This window comes from Aedes aegypti, chromosome 3 (genome assembly GCF_002204515.2).
Source record: "Aedes aegypti strain LVP_AGWG chromosome 3, AaegL5.0 Primary Assembly, whole genome shotgun sequence".
Lineage (NCBI taxonomy): Eukaryota > Metazoa > Arthropoda > Insecta > Diptera > Culicidae > Aedes > Aedes aegypti.
In genome coordinates this window covers 136,905,268-136,931,581 of record NC_035109.1, presented here as the reverse complement: position 1 = coordinate 136,931,581, position 26,314 = coordinate 136,905,268, and the positions used below count along the sequence as shown (strand labels likewise).

The window sequence follows — 26,314 nt, the reverse complement described above, 5'->3', positions numbered from 1 at the left end:
CATCGGTTATCCTCCATCGTAGCTCCAGGGAAAATTAATGTGAGCGATAAAAGATGTTCACGTGAGGAAGCGAAAAAAGCATTCTCCTTACGTGCGAAAATCGTAGATTTCGCATCATTGATACGAAAATTTAGAACCTTGCTTAAGAGTAATCGCTGTCTGAAATTTGTGAGAAATCCTTAGAAAAGTTCTTTAGGAATATTATGAAAAATATCTGGAACAATTTCTCAATGAATTTCTGCAGCAATTTCAGGAATCCGATAAAAATATCTGTGTGGTGGAATATCGTTTAGGGGTTTCTTTTTACACACTAAGAAAATGAATAAAAGCGGTCAAGTTTTATTCACTCATAATTGAGCAAAGGAGGATTGGACCATATTTTGTACCTCTAGTAGTTTGGGACGAACAAACTAACCATTTATAGCTTATTGTTTTTGAATTAAATTAAAACAGTGTTATTTGAACAACACGCCAGACGAACGAATAACACGAGGCCGTTCACGTAATACTGTTCCATATGGCATGCCCTCTTCAATATTTAATCATAAACATTTTCTCCCGCCGTTCCCCTCTTCTCCTTGCTTCCTATTACTTTGAGCAAAACAGACGAATCTGCCGGTGAACAAATAAATATTCATTTCTATCAAGCCTGATCGAAACAAGTTCATTTTGGATGGTTTCAGGTCTTAATTAATCATCTCATGGTTGCCAATTTATATCTAGTTTCGCCATCTTGTTTATGAAAAATGGCTTTGGACATTGATTTTCGTGTTCTACTTATCGAGCCCAATCGATAGATACCCATATCGCATAGTATCCGAAAGGACATTGTCGCTACACTACGGACGTGTAGGAATATGAGCCGCCATCTTGGAATTTAGGAAGCCATCTTGAATTACAAAATTGCTATGACTATCTTCACTGTCTGAGGAATAAATGTTGGTGGAAATCGGTTGAGGCATTCTATAGTTATGGCGGAACATGCAAATAAACATACATATAAACAGTTTTTGAGATATTGAGTGTTGAAAATCAAAATTTGTCTATTTAATCCAACTTGCATGCAAGTTTGCCAGCTTGTTTGGCAAAATATTTGCTTTATTTGTCACAGAGAGTGTTAGAGAAGAATTTTGTATGGAGAGGGCAAACATGTTGAAAAAATCGAATTAATTGAAATTTTATCTTGTAATTTCAATTACACATATCGATGTTCTACATCTCGATATATCTCCCTATGTCGATGGTTTTTTCAGTCCCTTTATTCTGCATACAAAGTTTCTCTCTATATCTCGATATACAGCCATTCCATGAACAACCGATCTAGTGGGTCACCGAATTCCATGAAAATTTGCTATTTGCTCCTTATCGAAAATAAGGATACACATGTTTTTGGATTTTTTGATAAGGGTGACCATTTCCAAAATAGGATGACCAGAAAAATCGCGATTTTGCAAAATTTTTATATCTAAAAAAATTATAACTTTTGAACCGTTTGACCGATTTTCAATCTTTTGGTACGAAATGAAAGCTAAAAACTTTGACTTTTCAGCAAAAATATGTAATTTCACAAAAAAATGGTTTTTTACATGAAAAAAAAAATCAATAATTTCCGTTTTTGAAGACCTTGAAACAAAAAAGGGCTATTGCTGTTCTCATTTTTTCTTGAAAGTTCAGAAAGTTCAGAGGATTTTCTTAGAAAGGTCTGAAGCAATTCTACTTGTATATGCTCTCATTGGAATATTTGAAACAAAAAGAATGGTAGAATAATGCAGAACTCTTAAAAAAATAACAGCCGCACCAGTACATAATAGAGATTTGGAAGATTGAGGGCAGTGTTCCCCATGGCTACGGCTATGAAGAGTTGCATATGAAATCGTTTTATTATAAACGAAACGACCTTCCTGGATCTCCACCGTCCCCACCCCCTCCTTCCCCTCACCCAGATCGGAACAGCGCCCGGCTAACAGCTGTGTTTATGCATTGCACTCACTTCGCCGCCCTGAGTTTGTTGCGGCGTTTATTTGTACCTTCCTATCACAACCGTATGTATGTTAGCTATACGTTTACGTACCAAAACGAAACGAAACGATCCGTCTCTAAAACATGTGCTTTTTAGCTCGATACGGGGACTACAGTACCGGGAAACACTTTGATCCAAACCGGTCGTCGATGGGGAGTGCGGTCTACTATACTAGGGAAGGGGGGAGACCACAACGTAGGCATATCCGAAAGTTGAATGGACTCTCTGCGTACCGGGGGTGGGAGGGAACGTCCTTGACCCTTACCTTCCGGTGTAGAATTTGAATTTATTTGACGAACGACTGCCGGTCGTTCGTCAGCATAAAACACAGCAGGAGTTTGTTCTAATGTTTGTTTTTCACTCTCTCTCGTTTCTTTGCAGGTGAGTCGACGTAACCGAGGAGCCATGGTTCGGACAGAGTATTTTAGCATTTTATACGACCGATGGTGGATGGATTCCGACGAATGGGTTCCGAAAATTTCTCGGTGAACTGATTATTGTAGGTTGGGGGTTGGTTTGCTGAATTGAAGATTATTATTGAGTTCAAGCATGTAGAATTCAAGTGAGTTCCATGGAGTAGCCTGACATAAGGCTATGTTTTTACCTCCGTCGTTCACGAAAATCAGCCTTGAAATGTAATAGAAAGTCATTGCATAGGTCCAAAAGCTATATCTACGAAGACAAAAATGTTCGCGTCTAAACCGTCAGATATATCAGTTTCTCCATATTTTGGAGACATTTTCTTCAGCAATGTGTAATTAGGGTGGCCTTCATGGTTTAGGTTATCAGAACACAATTTAGACCAATACAGTTTTCAACAATGTTTTAGAATAATCGATTTGGAGCAACTTTGGCGGAGAACCCAAATTTCTATCTCTAATGGTTCGCGAGTTATGATTTTTTTTAACAAATAAGTTAGGGTGGTGCTAAAAATTAAGTTTTTTCTCTATAACTTCTCATTCGATAAATACTCCCAAAAAATCGTTACTTTTAGAACGTTTGATTGCGCAACTTTTTTCCTAAGAAACTACTTTTCTGTCTCTTATGGTTGCAGAGTTATCTGTGGTTGTTTTCAAACATTAATATCTTTGCAAGGCGCTAACGGATCTTAAATCTTTGGATGCCATTAGAAAGATTTTTTTAGATCATGGTGAGAAATTTGTGAGGACGTTTTTTGTATGAAGAAATTTAATGAATTTCGAAGATCATACGCTTTAGAACGAAAACGCCGCATTTTCTCAGCTGTCATCCAAACGATTCAGGTGTCATCGTTAGGTCTCAGCCGGTTGTGCTTCTTTTCCCCGAATGTCGTTTTACCGAACGCTAGTTCCTCGAATGCCAGTTCCCTGATTAGCCCATTTCCCCGAAAAGTTTTTGACACTTATAATCGTTATTAATTCATTTCAAGGTGATGGAACAACCAGTCGTCTAATATGTACCCTTCTTTATTTAATTGGCGGTTCTAAAGAGTTTCACCATCCTCCACCTTTTTTTTAATATATATTTAGTCGAAACTGACCAAATATTTCCTTCTTTTGATTGCTTAGCGTTCGATATAGCTCATCATCTTGTCACTGAAGCGTATTTTTGTACCTTTATGGCCTTCGAGAACACGGGTCATTCGGGGAACTGGCGTTCGGAGGGCAAAGTAGCATAATCGTCTCGGCAACAAACAAAAAATCAGCTTTATCCCATTGAAAACTGCTGAAAAATTGCTGTAGGAGGAAAGTGGGTAGCAGCGTCTTATAGGAGACCTAACTTTATCAAATATTGATTCATATATTATGAACATTCCTCTGTATTTCAACGATTGTCATACAAAGAAATTTCAGTTGATGGATATGAGAATAACCTTGATTGGTAATGTGATCCTTGAAATATTGAAATGCAGTCACTTCACAGTTATGAATTAGAGTTGGATGAAACAAAGAATTTTTCATCAAATAGATTTCTAATTACGCAAATAAAACTTAGGGGGAGATCCCTCAGTACCGGACACTTAAGCCACTAAATTCATAATTCGAAAAATATTGATTTTGTGGGCTTGTGTTACCCATTTATGATAAATATTATCATTTTTATAGTATACAAAAATAAATTTGAACATATAAATATGAATTTTGACATTGCATTTTGATGATGTATTTCAGTACCAAATTGATCGATATCGAAAGGTGGCACCCAATACCGGACACGATCTGGAAATGCCTCGAATTCTGTAAATTTGAACATCATTGAATGTGTACACTATAGGAATAGTTTATAATTACCAATTCAATGCATTTGCAACATTTACAAGAATTATTTGAATTTTTCTTAGTTTGCAATATGCCTATCAAAAACCTCTCATATATGAATGATAAAAAATAGCACATTTTACGATGTTGTTCTGAATGTTCATTCTTCTTAATTTTATTGCATGTTTCATACTATGATCGACAAAACCCATAAAAAATGCAAGTATTATTTTTATCCTCAAAAATCTTGAGGAATGAATATTCTCTCAGACTGTTTGCTGCAAATTACCCAATGAACTCTAGAGAAAAAATCCGTCAAAATCAATTCAAATCATAAGAAAGCCTTACTGTTTTTTTTCTGGAGACTTCAACGAAAAATTTTTAGTAGTATCGCCATAAATACTTATAGGGATTCTACAAGAAAAATTTCCAAGAGTTCCGCCAAAAAATCATACAATATGGAAAATTTGGCTATGGAAACAATAAAAAAACGTGGACATCCTAGCCGTGAGGTTAGTGTCACCAGGCATTTGAACACACCATGCTGAGGAGTGTGGGTTCGATTCCCGTTTCAGTCCGATAAACTTTTCGTCAGAAATGTTTGCCACTGGTTGTCTGTGAGGCCTTCCTACAAGGGACAAATCTCCCACTAAAAAAAACTTCTCTTAAAAATATCTATTCCACAAATTTCCCCATTTATTCATAGGAAATTTTACAAGAAATACATTCCCAAAAACTTTATTCAAAAATATTTCAAGAATTTCGCCAAAGATTCCATAATCATCATCCATAAGCAAATAGCACAGAAGGTGCTTGACGATGAGCCCAAAGTGCGATCTCTGGAAATTTTCTATGCAATGTATCCTACGTGTATTGGAGAATTGGCTCCAATAATTTCGTTAAGCCATTTATAAGAATTCAAACAATAATTTTTAGGCACAACAATCTTCAGAAACTGCTACAGATATTTCTCTAGCGGTTCCTTAACAAGTTTGTCGAGAAATTTCTCGGTGATTTTTTCCCTCTGATTTTCTCATAAATTTATCCAGCGTATTTTTCACTAACTTCCTCAAAAATTATAACTCAGCATTTTTTAAAGATTTAAACCAGAAAATTCTCTAAGGATGCCAGAGATGATTTCAAAAATATTTTCAGAAATTTTAAGTTTCTTCCATAAATTTACAATTAAGTTTTCAAGACAATGTCGCATAGGACAGGTATGATTCTTAGTATGTGTTTGTTTTTATTAGTCACAAAAATATGTAACAAAAACGATCAGCTGATGATTTTATAAATTGTGTTCGCAGCCTGCCACACATCTTCGGCAACTTCGTTAACTTTCGGCTCGCCGAAGTTAGCATTGCACAACTACCACTTCAAAACTGAAGTTATCACAAATACTAATTCAATGCTTCAATCGCTAATACCACACATCGTATTTAGTTTATCGCTCGCCCACACTTCCAAGATTCTGTTCCACTTGGTCAAACCACCTAGCTCGTTGCGCTCCTCTTCATCGTGTACCGGCTGGATTCGAGGTGAACACCATTTCTGCAGGTTTGTTGTCCGGCATTCTCACAACGTGCCTGCCCATCGTACCCTTCCAACTTTTTCTGGAACAATTCCTGAAAAACTCGAGTCGAAACCATAAAAAAAAGAATAAGTTTAATAAGAATTACTGGAATCGCTGCAACATTCTCTGGTGGAAAACTTACGTGATCTTTTTTTTTTTTGGAGAAACCATCAGAAGGGTCTAGTGGAATAGCACCTGGGTGGGGAGATTCTGACTCTGTGGAGTAAATTCTTGGGGAACACTTTCATGATGTTGGATAAAATTGATGATAAATCCTAGAGTAATTTCTGCAGGAATCCCTGGTAGATCTTGTTGGCGAGAACGTTTTATTATCAGCGTAAGCCATCGGTGAACAAAATCCCTCGAAGTACTTTTGTGAGAATCTGTGAAGACCTTTTCATAACAATCCCTGTGGAAAAAAATCGGCATAGGAATTTCGGGAAGATTTTTTGAAAGGTTTCTTGGATAAAATCCTAAAAATGTTCTGTCAAGTAAGCAATTAATTCAATTTCTCAATATTCATTGTAACGTGGGAGCTTTCCTCGACAGATGTAAATTCTTGTATTCCTATCGTGGAGAAAGATGATTGCTACTAATAGAGTTGCAAGATGTGAAAGGAGAAAAATCTAGAACTGATAGTCAATAAACCACTAATACTGTCTCTCAGGATCTTCTTTTCAATCTTCTTCTGTTTCTTCTTGGCTGCACGTCCCCACTGAGACAGAGTATGCATCTCAACTCAGTGTTCTAAGTGCTCTTCCATAGTTATTAACTGAGAGCTTTCTTTGCCGAAGCTGCCATTTTAGCGGTCGTATATCATGTCGCAAGTACTCTATGCCCAGGGAAGTCAAGGAAATTTCCTTTACGAAAAGATCCTGGACCGACCGGGAATCGATCCTAGACACCTTCTGCATGGCTTTGCTTTGTAACCGCGGACATTACCACTAGGTTGAGGAAGACCCATGAGATATTCTTCTTGTTTTACATTTCACTCTCAGTTTTTAGAGAATATGAATCGCAAAAAAGGTACAAAAGAGTAGAAATGTTAAGGTCCTATACATATTTTGGTATTCTGTCGGATTCATTCAGAAATTTTAAACGAAAATGTCTATGTCTCCACCGGAGACTGTTCACTATTAAGCAGCACAAAAGAAACAATTACCGTCTCTAATTAGAAAAAAATACCAAGTTTTATGGACACAACCAAAATGTGGATAACTTCCATCTACACAACAGTGTGAATATGCTCGCTACCTTTCTGAAAACAATTTCTGATTTAGATGTCTTTAGAATCCGTTATTCAGACGAAACGTCGCTACCTGATCGGTACTCCATTTGAACGGCTACGAAATCAAAATTACCGTTCACCTTTTTAACTTACTGACCTATTGATCTGGTTAATAACCTCTGAATCCGAAGAATTAAAAAGCCATCCCTGCCGTTGAGTCTTTTAAAATCCCACTACCTGTCGGCATACACAACCACATTCAGTAAGCACTTGTTGGGGGAAGGTAACCGTAACACACCTCCGACTACTCTTCTTCTGTTGGCAGTTGTCTTTCCCCGGTATACCTACTTCCATTCGGTAATAACAACTGAACACAGAGTTCGTCGATTGCAAAGAAGGAGGAGGTGCGGAAGATTGAGTCGGTAGACGACGACGGTGCCAGACTGATGGCAGCAGAAGCCCAGCAAAGCGTGTATGTTATTATTTTCTGTTATCGGTGAGCCCTTTTCATTTCCCTCAAGGCCTCCCCCGTCCAAACCGCCCGCGTTCTGCGCCCTTCGGGCAGCTAGTTTGCTCAAAGTTCCAGCAGTCGTCGTCGTTGCACTTTGGTGTGGTTGCTGTTGTTGGAATTTTACTTTTCACATAAAGATTTTTGTTCTTTTTTTTTTCACTCGCCAACCGTGTAGTCGTCGTCATCATCGAAGCCGCGTTTGTCGAGTTGCACTTTGATCACCGTATTCCTCGGCTTCGTCGTAGTCAGCCAGAGGTATGTGACGTCAGAGCAGGGAATCTCGTTCGGTTTATTTATACTCTACAATCGCATTTTTGCTGATGCCTCTTCTTCTTCTTGACGATGATGTTTTAGTTTTTTTTTCGTCGTCATTGCCGTCGTTTTGTTGTTGTTGTTGCTATTGATGGCATTTGCCTGTTGTACCCGTTAGCCGTTTGTTGTATATAAAACATGATGGTGATTCCGTATTTATGTGTACATAGCCAGACAGATATACTTGCCCCGCTCTCTACTGCTGCCGTTTGGGATTTGAATCGGGGAAAGATTTATGATGGAGAGCACGTGCTTGCTGTCTAGATTTATTTACCAGCGCGTTTAATTTGATTGTTTTCGTTTATTTCTTTTATCTTGGCGCTTTTCCCCTCGCCATCGTGTGATTGCACGGAAGTGTGTCATCTGTTCGGAGCTAAAACCGTTCAGTCATACCTACACGCGGGAATTGTGTTTGATTGCTTGTTATGTTGCACGTTGATACAGCGTTCCGTTAATTGGAGTGCCGATAATTAACACTTTCTGATTGGTTGTATCTAGCAAGTGTCAATTTGAACTGAGATGTTTTGCGTGTTCATACTGGTGCAATCTCAATAGATTTTCATCTATCATTTGTGATTTCAGCGATATAAAAGGCATCATTTCAGCTCACTAAACAGAAGGTCGTGAGTTCAATCCCAACACTGTCCCTCATATAAAGAAACTTCGAACATTGATCAAGCGTCTTGATGGCGATTATCTTCCAACCAACAATACCCAACTTCCCGTGGTGATCTGTGACTTTCTTAAGTAGACATCCAACAATTCGGCATTTCTCGAGTAACTTTTCAAAAAGACCTATCTATTGAGAGGCTCTCTTTGTTTACTTTCTCCTCAATTCATCTGTTGCGTTTTCATATAGAACGCTAGTCAGGGACATTGTATTTCGCTCTATAGTGAAAACCCCCCAAAAGTTTTAGTATTGCACTTTTATAATCGAAAAGAGATAATAAAGAGGAGATAATCTCTCTTTTTTACATAGATCCTTCCGTAAAGTTCAGTAAGATTTAAAGAGCGACCAGAGCGAGGCATCCAACTAATCATCCTTTCCCGTTATCTTTTGTCACAAGGACGCAGCTCTCGACTGTACTCAATTTTGTCTGAAATCCAGAAAGTGGTTCCAAATCTCTGTTTTAAGTTGTGCTCAATGCTCCTGCTGATTATGTGCATTTTCATCGATACAAAGGAAGCATTACGGTCCGGTTTGCAAAACTCGGCCGTTCATCTTAAATTGAGGATGAAACCTAACATTAGAATATCATCATCTTAGTTCTTAGACGAGAATGAGGCATCCTTCAAAAGTCATAAGCTGTCCTGACCGCGTCCTTGTGGCGCCTGAGATGCCTACTTCTACACTGTCTTCAAACACAACTTCCGCAATTATATGAATTACACTACAGAGGTTGGCAGTGGTGCCATGCACCCTTAGGAATTCGTGGAAGTTTATGAAATATCCGTTTCAAAGTACATTATACTCTCCCTTACTCGATCTTTAGCTCGATGTTTTATCAACGCGATGCAAATCCATGCTACTGTGATAGATTTCTCCATACAAATTTTCATAATATTCTTCCAAAACTCGATGACTTTCCTAAATCTAGGTTTATATTTGAAATAGAGTAAGCGGAAGATCATGATACATAGTATTGGTGAACAAGCTAAACATTTCGACGAACCTATGTAAACGTTTTTGTATTGAATTCGCTAAACTTTTTGGCATAAATCCAAAAAACGTATCTTTTAAGACAGGCCTTCCCAATCGATGGTCCGCGGACCCCTAGGGGGCCGTAACGACTTCCAGGAAGTCTGCGAAGTTTTTTTCCTGGCTCTTGCCTAGCCTTAGATATTTGCTGTAGACTTTTGATAATTCACATGTAACTTATTTTTCCATTTGACCTGCACAAATACTGATAAAATACCTCCGATGTCTTTTTGCTAATAAGAGATTGAAGGTCAGGTATACTTATTGTGCATCGGTTCTTATTTTATTCAATGTCGTCTTAAATGAAACTCCATAAGTTATTTCTGATGAGATCTTCAGAAAATACCTCAAAACCTCAATTATCGGCAGGGTTGAAAACAAAATGAAATTTTTCCCAAATTTCACTCGAATCTTCTGGAATTTTGGTGAGATTTTCAACTGATATACATCATAGTGATTATTGCTAGATCTTCTGGAATTTTGGTGAGATTTTCAACTGATATACATCATAGTGATTATTGCTAGATCTTCAGAAGATCTTGCTAGAATTCATTTAGCAATTTTTCTAGGACTCCTTATTATTTTCCTCAGAAACGTTTCGTTAAATTTTTAACGTTTCTTAGAGAATGCCTTCCATTGATTTATCTAGGATTCTCTCCAGCAGTTCATGTAGGGATTACTCCAACAGATTCTTCCGAAGATTTCTTGAGTAATCCTATCAGTATATATTCCAAAAGATTTCTATATTCCTTCAATTATTCTAGCAATTCATCTAGTTAATCTTCCGACTTATAAAAGGGTCTTCAACATTCTTGCAAGAATTCTCTACTGCAGTAGTTTATCAGGTTTTGCTTGACTAGTTTCAACAAAAATCAGTTTAGAATTCGTTTACAAATACTTATGGATTTTTTATTCGAAATAATTACAAAAAAATTCTGAAAATTACCTTTTACTATGCACTAATGGATTCCAACAGAAATAGTTATTTAAAAATTGAAACCATGTTCAGTCAATTCATTCAGCCAACTAGAATTTATTTGGAAATATCTGGATAAATTACTATGACGCAATCTCTAAAGACGGTCTACATGTATCTGCAATGAAATTTATGGAAGTATCCTTAAGGAACTCTCGGGTTGAAATCATAATTAGTTCCAGTGAACGATAACTGGAATCTAGCGGTAGTTTTTGTTGTCCTTCTTACTTTTCATTTACACGGGGTTTTGTGCTCTTGAATTAAAAAAAAATAAAAATTTCAGCAAAAATAGTATGGATTTAGCAAAAACGTTTCTTCCGACCGAATCAATTTAATTGCCTTTCTCATCTTGCCTGCACGTTCCATACTCAAATCACGCACACTGACATTTTAAAAATAAGATAAAAATTCCTCCCGCTCATTGAGATGCTTTAGATTGAGCTTTAAATAAAATTGAAAACAAAACGAAAAATGCAAAAAATCCTTGGAAGATACGAAATAATTTTTGAATCCTCCTTAAACGACAATCTTAGAAAATTCTAGGAAATTTACCTAGAGAAGTTCTTGGAGAACTGAGCGCTTGCTTGAAAAATTTCTAGAAGAAACTTTATAGGAATCTTTGGAATAATTTCTGGAGATTTCCTTAGAAAAAGTCTTGTTGAATTCTTGAAACAATGAATAAATTTATGAAGAAATTCTTGGACGCAAATATTTGAATTAATCTATCAAAACATTTCTCTACAAAATCATGCAAAATACTTGGAGTAATATCTGGCGTAATTTCTCAAAGAATTTCCAGAAATCTGGTCGCATTGCTTGAAGAATTCTTTTGATTAAACTTTTGGAGTATTTCCTGATTCTTATTGGACCTCTTTTCGTTTATTTGTGTTGTTATTGCATAACGAATACTAGGGTATATCGTGTAGTAGGAGACCCAACTTTGTTGTGTACTTCTTTTTCTCCTTGGCATTACGTCCTCACTGGGACAGAGCCTGCTACTCAGCTTAGTGTTCTTATGAGCACTTCCACAGTTATTAACTGAGAGCTTTCATTGCCAAAGTTGCCATTTTCGCATTCGTATATCATGTGGCAGGAGCGATTATACTCTATGCCCAGGGAAGTCAAGGAAATTTCCAATACGAAAAGATCCTGGACCGACCGGGAATTGAACCCAGACACATCCAGCATGGCTTTGTTTTGTAGCCGCGGACTCTAATCACTTGGCTAAGGAAGGCCCTCTTAACATCTATACTAGAGTGATGCAAATTTTGAAATGTTTGCTCCCCTATGCTTAAAGGATTTAAATTATGGTAAATAGCATCCTCCCAAAGTTTGAAGTGATTCGGAAAAAAAATTGACTGTGCACACGCCATTTGAAGTTTATTTGGAGATTACTATGGAAAACACCAATCTTTAGTGTTCAACTCTTTATCTCTTTGTCTTAATATTTTATGGAAAAGTGAATCAATTCTTCTAATGTGAAATCCCCCCAGCTACAACTTTGCCGAAGATCACTTTATGATTGGACCTCAGGATCAATTGTTATTCATCATCATAAAGTTGGTATGCATGTAGCATGCTTCATCAACTGTTCGGCAGGCAACAGTGGCGCTCCTGGCGGGAAGAATAGATCAAAGTAATCCAGGCTACTTTGTTCTACAGCAAAAAAGCAGTGTTGCTCTGAAAGTAATTGAATGATCATCTCAGCATGATTTAGACTTTGTCATCAATAATAACAAATTATCTTTATGTCGAGTTCTGTTTGATCTTTCGACCTTGACACTTGCTTTTCCCGGGGCAAGCGACGAGGGCAGGATCAAACATGTCGCGCGTCGGTCTCGTAAGTGAAAAAGTGGCGTGATCGGTGAGTTCGGTTGGAGTAACTGAAAAAGTGCCGCGATCGGTTAGTTCTGTTTGATCCTTCGACCTTGACGCTTGCTCCTGGGCAGTGCGTCAGGAAAGCCCGAACAGTTTTTTTTTTATTATTCTTTTTGGGTCGCGCGCTTATTTTTTTTTTCCTGAGTGCTTTTTTATAGCCGAGCAAACGAGTGAAGCCGAAAGTGGATTGTGGCTGCTCAGTCAAGGATAACGGATCAATTGGTGAGCTCGTTTCATGCTACTATTTCTAATCTATAAAATATGTATGACTGCACATTCAATCGTTACAATGGTGGGATGCAAATATGATTTTTCAACAAACTATGGATGGTTCGTCACTGTGAGTGTCGACACAAACTCTGATTCATGATTTATTTATGTTTAACATTTTTTTTTTCAGAACACCTCTTATATACCTTTATTTTTGTAATTAAAAATACTTTGAATGGTTCAACACTACAAGTGTAGACTTGCGAAAGGTTCACTTTATTCAACAAACTTTGGATGGTTCGCCACTGTAAGTGTCGGCATAAGAATAAGAGTGTTCTATGATGTCCCAACCAATCGAGTTTTTTGTTTCTTTTCAAATGAGTAAAATATAATAACACATGCTTTCGTCCTGACAGCTATAGGAATGTTACATTTAGGTATTTGTTCAACAAACTTTGAATGGTTCGTCACCTCAAGTGTCGGCATAATTTTCCTCTACATAGAAATTGTTCATATCAAATGAAAATATTATATTTACGTATAAGCATGTATATATCTCACAAATCATTGTTTATCATGGTCTAATCGCTTATCAAAGTGAATCCTATGACCCAACGATCCTCCCCATTAACAAACATCCCTCCCAGTAACCTTTGTGGAGATGCAGAGGCAAACACGGTCTCCAAATAGCAAAGGTTACACACTAACATTCCTTCCCCCAATCCCACCTGACTGCAAGGACGTGGCCGGCGCCGTTATTGACCCTGTATAAATAGAGGCACTGAATTATGCACACTGAAGAAGATTATGGCCAATCCCAGCCGAACTTCTAGTTGATTCTTTGTGCATTTTCACTGACTTCGGTCAATCACGGAATAGCAACCATTGATATGTGTAGTCAGTCTAAGCTAAGCTAATAATAACAAATTATCTTTATGTCCCATCGAAATGTGGTCTTCGGCAAAGTTGTAGCTGGGAAGTTTTCACATGAGATGAGTGTGTTCATCTTTCCATAGATTAGTATGACGAGCAGTTAGAGGAGCGAACGCAAAAGGTTCAAATACTTCAAATAGCGTGTGCAAAACCAAATTTCTTCCGAATCACTTCAAATTTTGGGATGATTATTTTCATCATAATTGACATCGTTTAAGCATAGGGGAGCAAAAACTTCAAAATTTGCATCAGTCTAATCTATACACTTTTCCTGAATGTTTTGATTGGTTGTCAACACTAATTATTTGATCAAGTTCTTCGAACAAGATTATATTGCAAGTTCAAAATCACCAAAAACCGCAATTGCTTTATTTTGTCAGACGCGGACGAGGTACTTCCAGACATTTTGCCCTAGTCACATTCCATTTAGCTTTACTCTTTTGATTTGAATAGTTATTTATGCAACAAATTGCAAAATTATGATTTTTTCAATACTCGTCGGATTTACTCAACTCAGCAAGCCTCGTTGGATAAATGTACGAATGGTGCTGAAAACAGATATACTCAATGTATGCTTTGGTAACTGTTTCTATCATCGTGCTTTTCTGTACTATAAAGTCGCAATCCGTAGTTCATTGGTTTACTGTATAGCTATAGCTGAACCAAATAAGTCAACATAGATACATTTACATCGATATTGACAACCATTCAGCCATACGATAGAATCCAAATAGTTCACTGCGCTCGAAAACATTTCAAAAAGCAACAGGAAAAAATATACATTTCTCCGGAGTCCATGACCTACACCACAAGCTCCGTATCTTGCTTTGTAAACAAATCACAACCACCAGTTTTCGACTGAATTCCATACCCAGCTTCCCGCACCACCCCTTGCTTTTCCTTCAGCTAGATTTTATTCAAGACAAGTACCTACATAAACCACAACACTAGACAAGATTGCGGTATGCGGCGTCAATCGCTAGTTTCAATCTAGAAGTTAGATAAAGCAGGGGCACAAAATGAAACGCGAAATAGAATCAGAAACGCACCAGCACTCGCCCCAATTTGCATAGCTAATGATTACTGCGATCCACTGCGAGTCCGAGAGAGCGAGTGGTTCGTGTGATTGAATTTCCAATGAATCGACTTTGTAGCGCTCGGCGGTAGGTACATACCGAGAAGAGGCACTACCCTAGTGGAAGAAAAATGCTAGTCAATGGCAAATGTGCTTTGACATTTTGAATAAAATAACAAAAGGGTCAAGTTTCACATTGGTTTGTATAAAATCAGTGCAAAAATGTAAAAAAAATATCTGTAAATGTTCGAGAGAAGAACAAAGTAATATCTAAATTTAAGATTATAAGAACAGATCAATTTCAAAAAACATCTTCAAAACATTCAAATATCTTCTTGTAAACACTCATCTTCAGTTATAACAAAATGAGCTGTGATAACAAAGTTTGATATTCAGAGTTTTGACTAGTATTAAAATAAAATCTAAATAACATATGACGATATGACACCACGTTTTGCTATTGCAATATATGCTCAGTTTTTCGTAAAACTCATAAAAATATCTAATTTAGTTCTGATGTCAAAATTTGTCTTGATTTTGATTTCCCATTTACCTCTACCCGGGTTTATACAACAAACCGCACAGCAAGCAAACCAGCTAGTAGTGTATGAGTCAGCAGAACCATACGTTGATTCAGTCGACTCGTCATCATTCTCTAGCGTCGCCACTCACTTTACTAAAACGAAGTCGAAGACTAGCGGCGAAGATTTTCCAGTTCCTCCGTGCGAGAGGGAAACTCGAACGATATGCGATCTGGGAATTAATTGGATAAGTGGCCAGGACCGGGGCGTTGTTGGGGCGAGGAGGACCGGGAGAAAAAGGGAATATTGAAAGAGTGATCTGATCTTTCGAGCGGACGAGCGTTGATTGATGGCAAAATGTTCATCATCTGTCCGGTGGGGAATGGGCGTAAAAAAAACAGCTTGGTTGAGGAATATCTAGTGAGAAAAATAAAGGGATTGATTCATAGGGGTAACCGCAAACAAAAAGAGTTGAGAACGGTGCGGAAGCCTAGTATTAGTTTGTACTTTGACTTTGTAATGTGGAAATACCTAGATTTACGATGGATTGAGTCAGTTAAGACCAAATCAATCGTAGAAGGATTTCTCTAAGAGGAAAAACAAGTAGGACTATTAGGGTATTGAATTGAGAAATAACCTGAAGAGCACTCATCAAATAAAATTCTGCCGTTGGAATTACTTTGAGAATTATTCCATGACCGATGTTTGGCATTAAAGTCACCAATGACAAAAAAATGTGGACTTGTTGTGAGTCAATTTACGCAAATTAGTTTGGAGTAAATTAACTTGCTGTCAAGAGCATTGAAAAGGCAAATAGGCAGCTATGAAAGTATATTTACCAAGCTGTGTTTCAACAGAAACACCTAAAGTTTCAGAGACTTAAGTTTCAAATGACGAAAACAGTTGATGTTTTATACGCCTATGAATGATGATTGCAACTCCCCCACATGCCCCATCAAGTCGATCATTACGATAAACAAAAAAGTTAGGATCTATTTTTAGTTTGGATCCAGGTTTTAAATAGGTTTCAGTAGTAACTGCTATATGCACGTTATTAGCTGTAAGAAAAATAAACGCTCCTCCACTCAAAGAACGAGCATTCCAATTTAAAATATTTAAATTATCATTTATTGGATCCATCAGAAAAACGTAATCCAATAACAATTTGATGAGTAAATTTTACACCAACTTGGACTGCTTCAGTTATATTGGTGGCTTTGAACATTGCATCAATCATTAGGTTCAATTGTTCAGTTAGAAAACTTAAATCAGAGGCAGACATATCACTTCAAGTGGGTACATTATCTGATGATTTTCCGTTAGAATTTTCGGTAGACGAAGAGGCGGAGTAGAAGTTTCCTGTGGCGGCAGGGTGTTTTCCATTTGATTTGAAACAATTAGAATGGGTACTCATAGTATGAATAGGGGAGGAGTTCAAATTATCTGCTACGATATCGGCAAATGATTTTCCTTGGGTAGATACATTCGAAATTAAAATATTCGAACGGGTACCCAACGGATTAAAATTAGCTTTTGAATGAGCGTGATTATAATCTTCCTGATGAGTATGATTTTTGATCATGCGATCGTTAACTGAAAAATGAGCATTGTTCGATACTCTACCAGGCAAATTCCGGAAACGACCGTTATCGTAACGGATATTACTGTTCATCTGCCTGGCACGAGCCTCGACGACTCGCCTACGCGAAGGGCAAGCCCAAAAATTGGACTTATGATTGCCCCCGCAGTTCGTACATATGGACTTATCGGTATCTTCCTTCACTGGATAGACGTCCTTAGCGTGAGAAGAACCTCCGCAAATCATGCATTTAGCATCCATGCGGTAATTTTTTGTTCCATGACCCTACTTTTGGCACTGACGGCACTGAGTGGGGTTCTGGTAATTTCCTCCAGATTTCTGGAAATGTTCCCATGTCACACGGACATCGAACATAAGACTTGCTTTTTCTAAAGCTTTAATATTATTTAGATAACATTTCTTGATGTGCACTAAATAATTTTCTCGAGAAAGCCCTTTCCGTAGAATGCCAGATCGGGTTCTCTTTTTCATAATGATTACTTGAACTGGGGAAAATCCAAGTAAATGATTTATTCCATTTTTGATCTCTTTAGGTGACTTTTAGTCACAGACGACTTTGAATTTGAACAAATGTTGAGTTTTGCCGTCATGAGTAAAAAATGTGTGCTTCTTCTCTTCAAGGTGTTTTAAAAAAGTTTGCGATCTTTAAGAGTTTCCGGCAAAACGCGACAGTCTCCTTTCTTTGCGATTTGGAAGGAAACCTTGATTCCCCTAATGGAGTTCAAGATCTCCTGCCATCAATCCCCCAAATTCGGAACAACTGACCACGATAGGCGGCACTCTTCATTTCCTCACTTGAATCAAAGAGCCTGGCCCTGCAATTTGTCCGGTAATGTACCCAAGTTGTTTTTAATTAAACGATTCTTAGTTAAATAATGCGAATTGATAAAATCTGGACTTACTACAATACTATAACGCAAATATGTAACGCTGCGTTACATTGATGGTGAACGGCTCATTATTTGCGTTTCTCCTAAACATTTACGCTTATATTTGATTACCCATCCAATTTACGAAGTCAGGTTTAGGCGAAAACTCTCCAACTCTCAAAAAAACGCAGTAATCACCTCGCAGTCGGAGGCTTCATTTTCCGCTATTCATTGCTCTCCTTTCCGATGCCTCGTTATCGGTCATCATCATCATCGCCATGATTTCGGCGCGATCTTGGCCCGGTACCTGTATGACACTGCACAAAGAAAAAAGCAGCCAAAACAAAACAAATGGCAACCGTCGAATAGTTTAATAATGCAATTAAGATGTTTTCACATCGAGCGCGCGGCACCAAATGAGAAACCATTTAGATTAATTTGAGCGCTTTCTTAATTAAAACTCATTCAAGCGCGCAAACGAACCGCCGCGCCGCTAGCCTCTCGCTCCGCTGCACCGCCGCATCAATTCCATGCTCACATGGTAGTTCTCTCTCACCACCCCACTCCTCGGGGTGTTGAAGCACTCGAAGAACCCCCGAGTTGCCTTCCTTCTTCTCTATTTGAGGAGCCTAGGAGATTGAAGAATCCGTCCATCGTTCGCCTCACTCCTCATAATCCGGAGCGTCCTTCATCATTCACTGTCAATAATTCTCGCATAACTTATGATCTCGCCCTAAAAGCCATTGGTAACCATGTGTGTAGCTCATTGTTTCTGAGCATTTGAATGGATTTACACGTTAATCAACAACTCTATGGTGAAGAAAGGATCATTATCTACCTACCAGTGATGTTGGTTTGGATGTTTATTCCTTCACTTGCTCAGAAACAACGAGCTACACACATGGTTACCAATGGCTTTTAGGGCGTTATCTCAGAGTATGCGAGAATTGTGTCTTCTTGTTCGCTTTTTCCTCGTAACGTAACGACGCACGTGGGTGCACTAGGGAAGAGTGAGGAGCCGAGTTCGTTCGAAACTTATCATCATCCTTCCAGTTGACTACCACCCTGACCTGGTGAACGCCGTATTCGTCGTCATTCCAATCTTTCATTAGGTCTCTGAAAAGATCAGAGTCATAGCGCAACACCAATCTACCCGACAGCAGCAGCAGTGCTGTAGAGAGTGCTTTCAGTCGGAGTACCTACGGTGTGGATGGGGGTCGACTCCGACGAAGACGACGGATGATGCCGAGAGATATAGATAGATAGGGATGTAGCAGGGAATGTGTGTGTCGGGGTAGCAAAAAATATGTGAAGCTCTTTGCTCCGGTGATGATGAGCGAACAGCACAAGGCACAAGCAGGCAGACAAAGTGCACAAGAACTCCGGTGTCGATTCGGTGTGCTCTGGATGCCGCCCGGAGCTGAGAAGGCCCCGGCACCGGGGGTCCACCGATGGGGAATTATGAGCGAAGGAAATTTTCTTGATTTTCCAGTAAAACATATTGAAAAATTGTTGGAATACGCTTCTATATGGTTTTATACGTCAGAGATACTCCATATTTGCTTGAAACATACGATAAATAAATACATGATTTTCATGAACAATATTCTGTTTAGAAAAGTTCTGAAGGTTGACCTCTAGTATTCATGTAATCATAAAGCAAATCATTTCGGAACCATATTCATTATCACTTTAACCATAGAGGTTTCTATGCCATTACAATTGAATGAACTATATATTTTGTTATTCAACTGTTATGCTGGATTGATTCAATCATTCAAAATTCAGACTTCTGATTTTTGCTGGTGGGGTTCCATTCGTTTTTTTTAAAAGAAAAAGCATACTTTGGCTATTTTATTAGTGTTTTTGCCCATTAAATTGCTAAAAATCTTCTGTTTAACATAAAGTTAACACTTCTCATCTAGATATTCAATATCTTGTATTCGCTCTATCTATGCAATCAACTTATCATGATCATTGTGCTGTATGACTTGCTCGTTGGACTTATTCTAGAAATATTTAATACTTTCTTTTGAAGATATTCTCAATATTGCTTATTTCATCTAGCTTATTTCTACTTTAAGAAGTATTCTATGTTTACCCCGGTTCCGGGTCATTTGGACAAATGCCGTTTGTCCGAACGCCATTTGGCCGAATGCCGTTTGGCTGAAATTGAAACCAATAGTGAACTGAATTTCAAAGAACAGTTTATTCTGAAAGAACGATAAATCATCATTGGTATACAGCTTAGTGTTAGTGTTAGTTCAAGAAACAGTCAATGCTGAAAGGACAACATGTAAGCAATTATTCACTTTTTTGCAAGCGACATTAGCTGCCAGCATAGGTTTGTAGTCAGCTTCTGACAGTTACTAAAATGATATTATTGGCTTTTTTCGGTGAATGCAATACTTATATTCAGAGTGAAAGGGAGTATCAGAGGGCCATATGAGTGAACAACACAATCGAAACGACAAATTGTAACGTCCTGGTCTTGAACGGCTAGATGTTGTAGTGTTGGTCACTACTAACACTAGACAGGCAAAAATGTGTCGCCTCGACCTGTTAACTATATTGTTCGGCGTATATAACAGTTCTATCGATCGTTGGCCTATTTTCGGAGATTGATACGAAAGTGACGTTACTTGTTGGATTTTTCGCGCCTAATCTCGCATACCACTAATTTGCCCAAGGGATCCTATGCGAACTGAATTTCTTTGCTAATTGGATTCTACATTTATAAGGTTTAATCACCGCATAACTTTAATGTTATGAAAATTTATTGGCTTTTTCAGTGGATGCAACGTGATTCCAATAACTATGAAAAACATTTTAATATGAAAGAACAGCCTATGATTAAAAGATGGAAAACCTCCTATAAATATTCATGCATGTGTAATGCAAATAATTGCAATATCTGCCGATGACTTAAAGAAGGTAAAATTCCTTATTAAAATATAAGCTACATTATTGCCAATAGTAACAAAACTGCTACAAATCGAAAGAGTAGCCTATGTTTTAAAGAAGGTTAAATTTCTGATGAAATTATCAAAAAAACACTTGGTAACCCAGAGACTAACCAACCATTAGCTTAGAGCCTTGATGCGAGTTCACAACATCGTCCTGAATTAACGGATCGCTTTAATTATATTATTTGAGCTCTTATATAGCGACAAACATGACGTCCCGCCAGATCGGGCCACACTTATAAACCCACATCAGCGTTGAAAATATTTGATTTTTTTAACGTAATCCGACCAAACGGCATTCTGCCAAATGGCCGGACACCATTTACCCCAGATGTCCTATGAAATAGATTTGGAAATCTTTAAAACTTGCTTCTTAAGGCATTTTCTACTTACACACCAGATATATTTTTCACAAGCTCGGCTGTGCGAAACACGGTTATTCAATTTCAACCAAGATTCAGCCAACAAACGCCAGGTGGTAAGTAACGTAACACAATTTACTGATACTCAGTTTCTGAATCCTGAGATCTTATGAAATTTGACTACTGGGCTGTGCAAATTTCGGTTAAAATTCTAAATTAATTGTGTGGGTTAAGTTGAACAATTGCCTTTACAGTTGAATATGCGTAAATTGAAGATGCTCCGAATTGTCTTTGAAAGTTGTCTAACAGAACTTCCACAGCGAATTGAAAATCTTTTCACTAACTTTTGTCTGTGAAAGTGTATTATATTTTCTCATAAATTCATCTCGAATCTAAAGATTTCATTGTTTTCTCTAGGTTTGCACCTACTGAAATTTTTCTGGGCTTGTTTTATAATTCTGTTGCATTTATTACTGTTGTCTTGGATGCTCGCTTGCGGAGTCTATTGGTCTCAGTTGCGAGGAATCGATAAAGAAGTAACATGCACTAGATCGGGAAATTTTTCTGAAATTGCGCTTCGTAGGTTGTTTTGAACATTTCCATAAGTTTTGTTGTAGTTTATGAAAAATCGTTCGGAAGGTACTTTGCATTAGATTTTGAAGCTTTCAGAATTTACACCGAAAGCCAGTATCGACTTATTTTATGTGAATTATACTCTAGCGTCTTATTTTTTCTGAAAGGATCTTTAACAGAGTTTTCAAAGCAACTTGAAGTTCTATACTTGTGAACAATTCAATATATAAAAGCTTCAGATTCGCTTTTCGAAGCCCTTTCAAATTGTTTCGTAGCTCTTTGAATTTGCTTTTTAAAAACATTTATATTGTTCATGTGAAGTTTTCACGACTGTTTTTTTTTAAGATTAAAAAAGCACTTGATATTTATTGACACATATATTGGGTTGTCCGCATGGTTATTAAGTCAATTAACTCATGACGCGTGGTAAAGAAGTTATGGGTGAAATCATGAAAAAAAATCCATGTGCTCGGCTGGGATTCGAACCCAGGACTCTTGCATGCTAGACGAGCGCTTTATCTACTAAGCTGGGTTATGATCATTTTGAGCTCAAAACTTGTAACTATCTGAGTTATTGGGTCACCAAGTGGCTCGGTAGCTTAGTTGGTAAAGCGCTCGTCTAGCATACAAGAGTCCTGGGTTCGAACCCCAGCCGAGCACGTGGATATTTTTCATAATTTCGCCCATAGTTTATCCATTTTTACTTCGCGTAATGAGTTGATTAACTTGTTATTTGTTATCAAAATTCTTTGAACTTGCTTGTAATGCAATTTTTGAAGCTATGCTGATTTGCCAAAGATTCTGAAGGAATTGTTGAAGGTTTCCAAATGTCTAGTGCAACATTATATGTACTTGCACTTGCAATTAAAGTTCACATAACGCACTCATGCTTTGAAAGCATTAATGTCTTGCTTCGTAATGTAGTTATCTAGTTTGTTGAGAAAGTGTCAAAATTAGGAAATTTTCAGAACCAAAATAAAAGTCTAAAACTACTTATTACAAAATCTGTGTTCCACTTTTTTCAAAGTTTATCTAAATTTATTCGTAAAGTTATCTAAACAGAACGTTTGGAGCAGCTGAAATTTCTGGAAGCGTACATGCAGGACTGCTAACGAGTCATTTTTTAGTCACTTGGTCACTATTACCGATAAAAAGTCACTGTAGTCAATTTATTCACAAAAATGGCCATTTTCTATACCATTAGATATAACAAACTATGCTTTGGTTTAGTTTTCCAAATTCAAACAGCAAAACAGTAGTGTTTTGTAGAATTTAATTATTCATAAAACAAACTTTTTTTATTTCAAAAACAAATAATCAAAAATGGAGGCGAACTGTCTGGCTAATTTAGATGAATATTCAACAAATGTAAATTTTCTTGGCAAAATGTCTAAGCATAGAAAAGTTTAAGGTGAAATATGTCAAAAAAAAAAAAACAAAAAAAAAAACAGGGACCATTAAGGAGTTGCATTTTTGGCCGAGATATTTGAGCAAAGTTTAGCTGAAATTTAGGACGCATTTCTGAAAGATTTGCTGAACGAATTGCTAGCAGCACTTCTTGAGAAATCTTCTTTTTTTGCTCTTATCCGAGATGTTTTTTTAACTGACGCTACTTCAAACATTAAACAAGAGTTCTGAAGCAATCTACGGCAGAACGTCAGAAGGAATCTCCGACCCATTTTTTGAGAAATTTAAACATAACTCTTTCATGAGCTTCACAGTTCCAACCAAAATTATTGAAGAAATTGGAAAGCGTTCCAAATATTTTGTTTCGAAGCTTGGTGATATTTGCAAAGTAATTTTGTTAGAAAGTAATTCACAAATTGAAAAATGCGCCAGACAGTAATTTAACCAGGAGCACTTCGTAGGATCCCTTGTTTAGTTTTTCAATGTTGGCTTCTGACAGATTCCGCTGGAATCTCTGAAATTCATCAACGAATTTTTAAGAGATCTACATATTTTTTTTGTGAAATTATACCCGATTCTTGGCTCATGCTCGGCTCGTAGAAAAAATAAGGACTGAAATATAAAATGCAATATTTTTTAGGCACACTTTTCTCCGGTATGATGCCCCATGCGTATTGTGATTCGGTGACCTGATTTTTAAGAAAGAGCCCTTCAAAACAACCAACCCTCTAATACCCAATTTTTTATATTCGATCTAAATATCATTTTCAGTTATATAAACACGTTTTGTACAATGATTTATTTTTTTTTCACAAATCTATGCTTTTTGTTTTTTGATTTTTATAATTTTTATTTTTGAACATCCCTAGCCTTTTTCATTTTTTTCTTGAAGCCTCTTCTAGTTACTCAATTTTTAGTAATAATAAAAATTCAAGTTTTTGCAGTACTTTTAAAATTATTAAATTATTATTTTTCTTCGGGATCTTTCGGGATTTTTTTTATTTTCTTGTTATTAACGGAAGACATATTTAAAATTATTTTTATACCACCAAGTCCTTCTTGTGTGATAGGTTGATCGTAGAAAAATATAAAAGGTATGCTTTTATGTATTACACGTTAAAAGAACCCCAGGCATTTGAAGGTTATATACAAGGCTGGTAGCGAGTCACTTTTTAGTGACTTGGTCACTTTTTTGAGACCAGTCACTTTAAACTAAAAGTTAAAGTTTAAAGTCTCTTTTTTGAAGCCATTTCAACTAAAGTCACTTTTTACGTCAAAAAGTCACTTTTTTCAACTATTTTGAGCTAAATTTTCGGGAGAAAATAATGCACCGGCCTTTTTTAATGTAGGCTAAGTTTTAAGTTAGGTCATCACCAGAACATCTTCTTGTCGGTATCAAAATAGTGGTTCATGGTTTCCATGTGAAAAAAACTTGTAAAAAAGTTAATCTTTCATTGAGTTCCAAGTAACTTGTAATGCAGGTCGGACTCGAATATCCGGAGACTCGATTATTCGGTGACTCGATTATCCGGAATTTCAGACTCGATTATCCGGAGTATGTTTTTTACATTCTTGGTGTTCAGTTTTTATGCATATGCATTTGAGATAATTTAGTATTACAATAAACAATATGAACAGTTTAGCTGTTTTGAACGTAGGTAAAAAAGGGGGTTTTAAGAAGGTTATTTTTAGTGTATTTTTCTATTTTCTTCTCAAGACTCCTAATATTCCTACAAATAATTTCTGGCTACGCCATTGCATCATATAAATATAAAAAAATGATTATATTTAAGTTATTTTATCGCAGATATTAATAACAAAGAATAATTATTTAATGTTCTATTTGAGAGTAAAAACTTATCATGCATCCTAGGATAGACTTTATTTGCAAACCAAACCTTTAAAAATGTCCGGATAGATCTAAGCTAGAGCATATCCTAAGGTTTTTTTTACGTCGGTCGACGTCCCGCGTAAAGAAACGCGTTGTTTCAAAAAACGACGTAAAAAAGACTCGTGTTTTTCGACTATTAATTTATCGTCAATTTATCGTTTTCATTGAATCGTTCATGAAATCTTGCATGCATTCTTCAAAGAAATGTGGGGCGTCCTCTTCTTGGATTTTTTTTATTCACTTCGGCAGGAGGTTTTTGAAAGCCACAGAGTTTATATTTGACAATAATATGCGCGGTATTTTTTATTCCAATTCGACCAACTATAACCCCCAATGTCAAATGAATCATGAAAGTGTCCAAGTAATTTTGATTGAAATATTAGAAGATTAGTGCTATTAACTACTTTAAAAGAATAACTCAAAAGAACAGCCTGTTAAACCTATCGTCTTTATGCTAAATGTCCAATTAAGCAAAAGGTACCTCCCATTAAACTTACTGATGGAAAATTCCAATGTCACTTATATGAACCATTTGTTCTTTTTAAGTCGGCGTTTGAAGGACGCGGTTTTAAGAAGTATTTCAATCATATTCGATCTTCTATCATCATTTTTTATTTGAAATATTGATTAATGCCCAAGTATAACATTTTCCGTAATCTTGATCTGGTTACATTAAATATTAACCTTATTAGGTAGGAGAGTTTGGATGGAAATGTGAAACGACAAACAATTTATTTTTTCAAATGTTCCAAATCGTATTGAAATTTACAAAATAAAATACTTTGGTGATACTTAGACACAACATTTTGAAAAGATTGAAAATTTGCTAAAAAAAGAATATTTATGTAAAAGTAAACTTTTCTGTTTGAAAAATTGTTGGGAATATCTTAAAGTTTTGGAAGTACAATAAAAATTTCCAAATATGGTACTCAACAAGACTTACTACCTGCAGAAGATCATATTGAATATTCCCAATATATTGGATATTGATCGTAAAACAGTATATTAGAATTGAAATAAAACTGATTTCGGTTGGATTTTCAAGTCACTTTTAGTCACTTTTTCGAGAATCGAAAGTCACTTTTTAGTCACTTTTTTTCTCAAATCTGGTCACTAAAATAACTTTTTTCGGTATTAATTTTTGCTACCAGCCCTGGTTATATAAGAATACAATTTTTCGAACAATTTTCAAATATACAATTTTTTTTCAAAAGCCATAAAAAAACTTTTCTTATATGCGTGTTATGCGTCAAGGTTTGAGCCAAAAATAAAATCATTTTTATTTTCGAGCTACGAAAAAATACACAAAATTCCAAATGCGGGGTTCGGTATTAGAGGGTTAAGGCTTATCTTGTACGGATAACTTTTTAGAAATAATTCAAATTGCTGCAGTTTAAATCATTTGAAATTGCACATCACATGTAGGTTTATTCCATGTTTATAAGCAATGTATATTGATTCTAGTAAAAGTTT

The 26,314-nt window shown here is 36.7% G+C and overlaps 1 protein-coding gene and 1 non-coding gene across 10 annotated transcripts in view; both read left to right on the top strand.

Annotated features, from left to right (window-relative positions):
• Positions 1-26,314, top strand: part of LOC23687700 (trithorax group protein osa) — a 566,458-nt gene that overhangs the window by 453,701 nt on the left and 86,443 nt on the right. The window lies entirely within an intron of this gene.
• Trnaa-agc lies at positions 22,132-22,203 on the top strand. Its single transcript has one exon. It is a non-coding gene; the product is annotated as a tRNA-Ala (tRNA).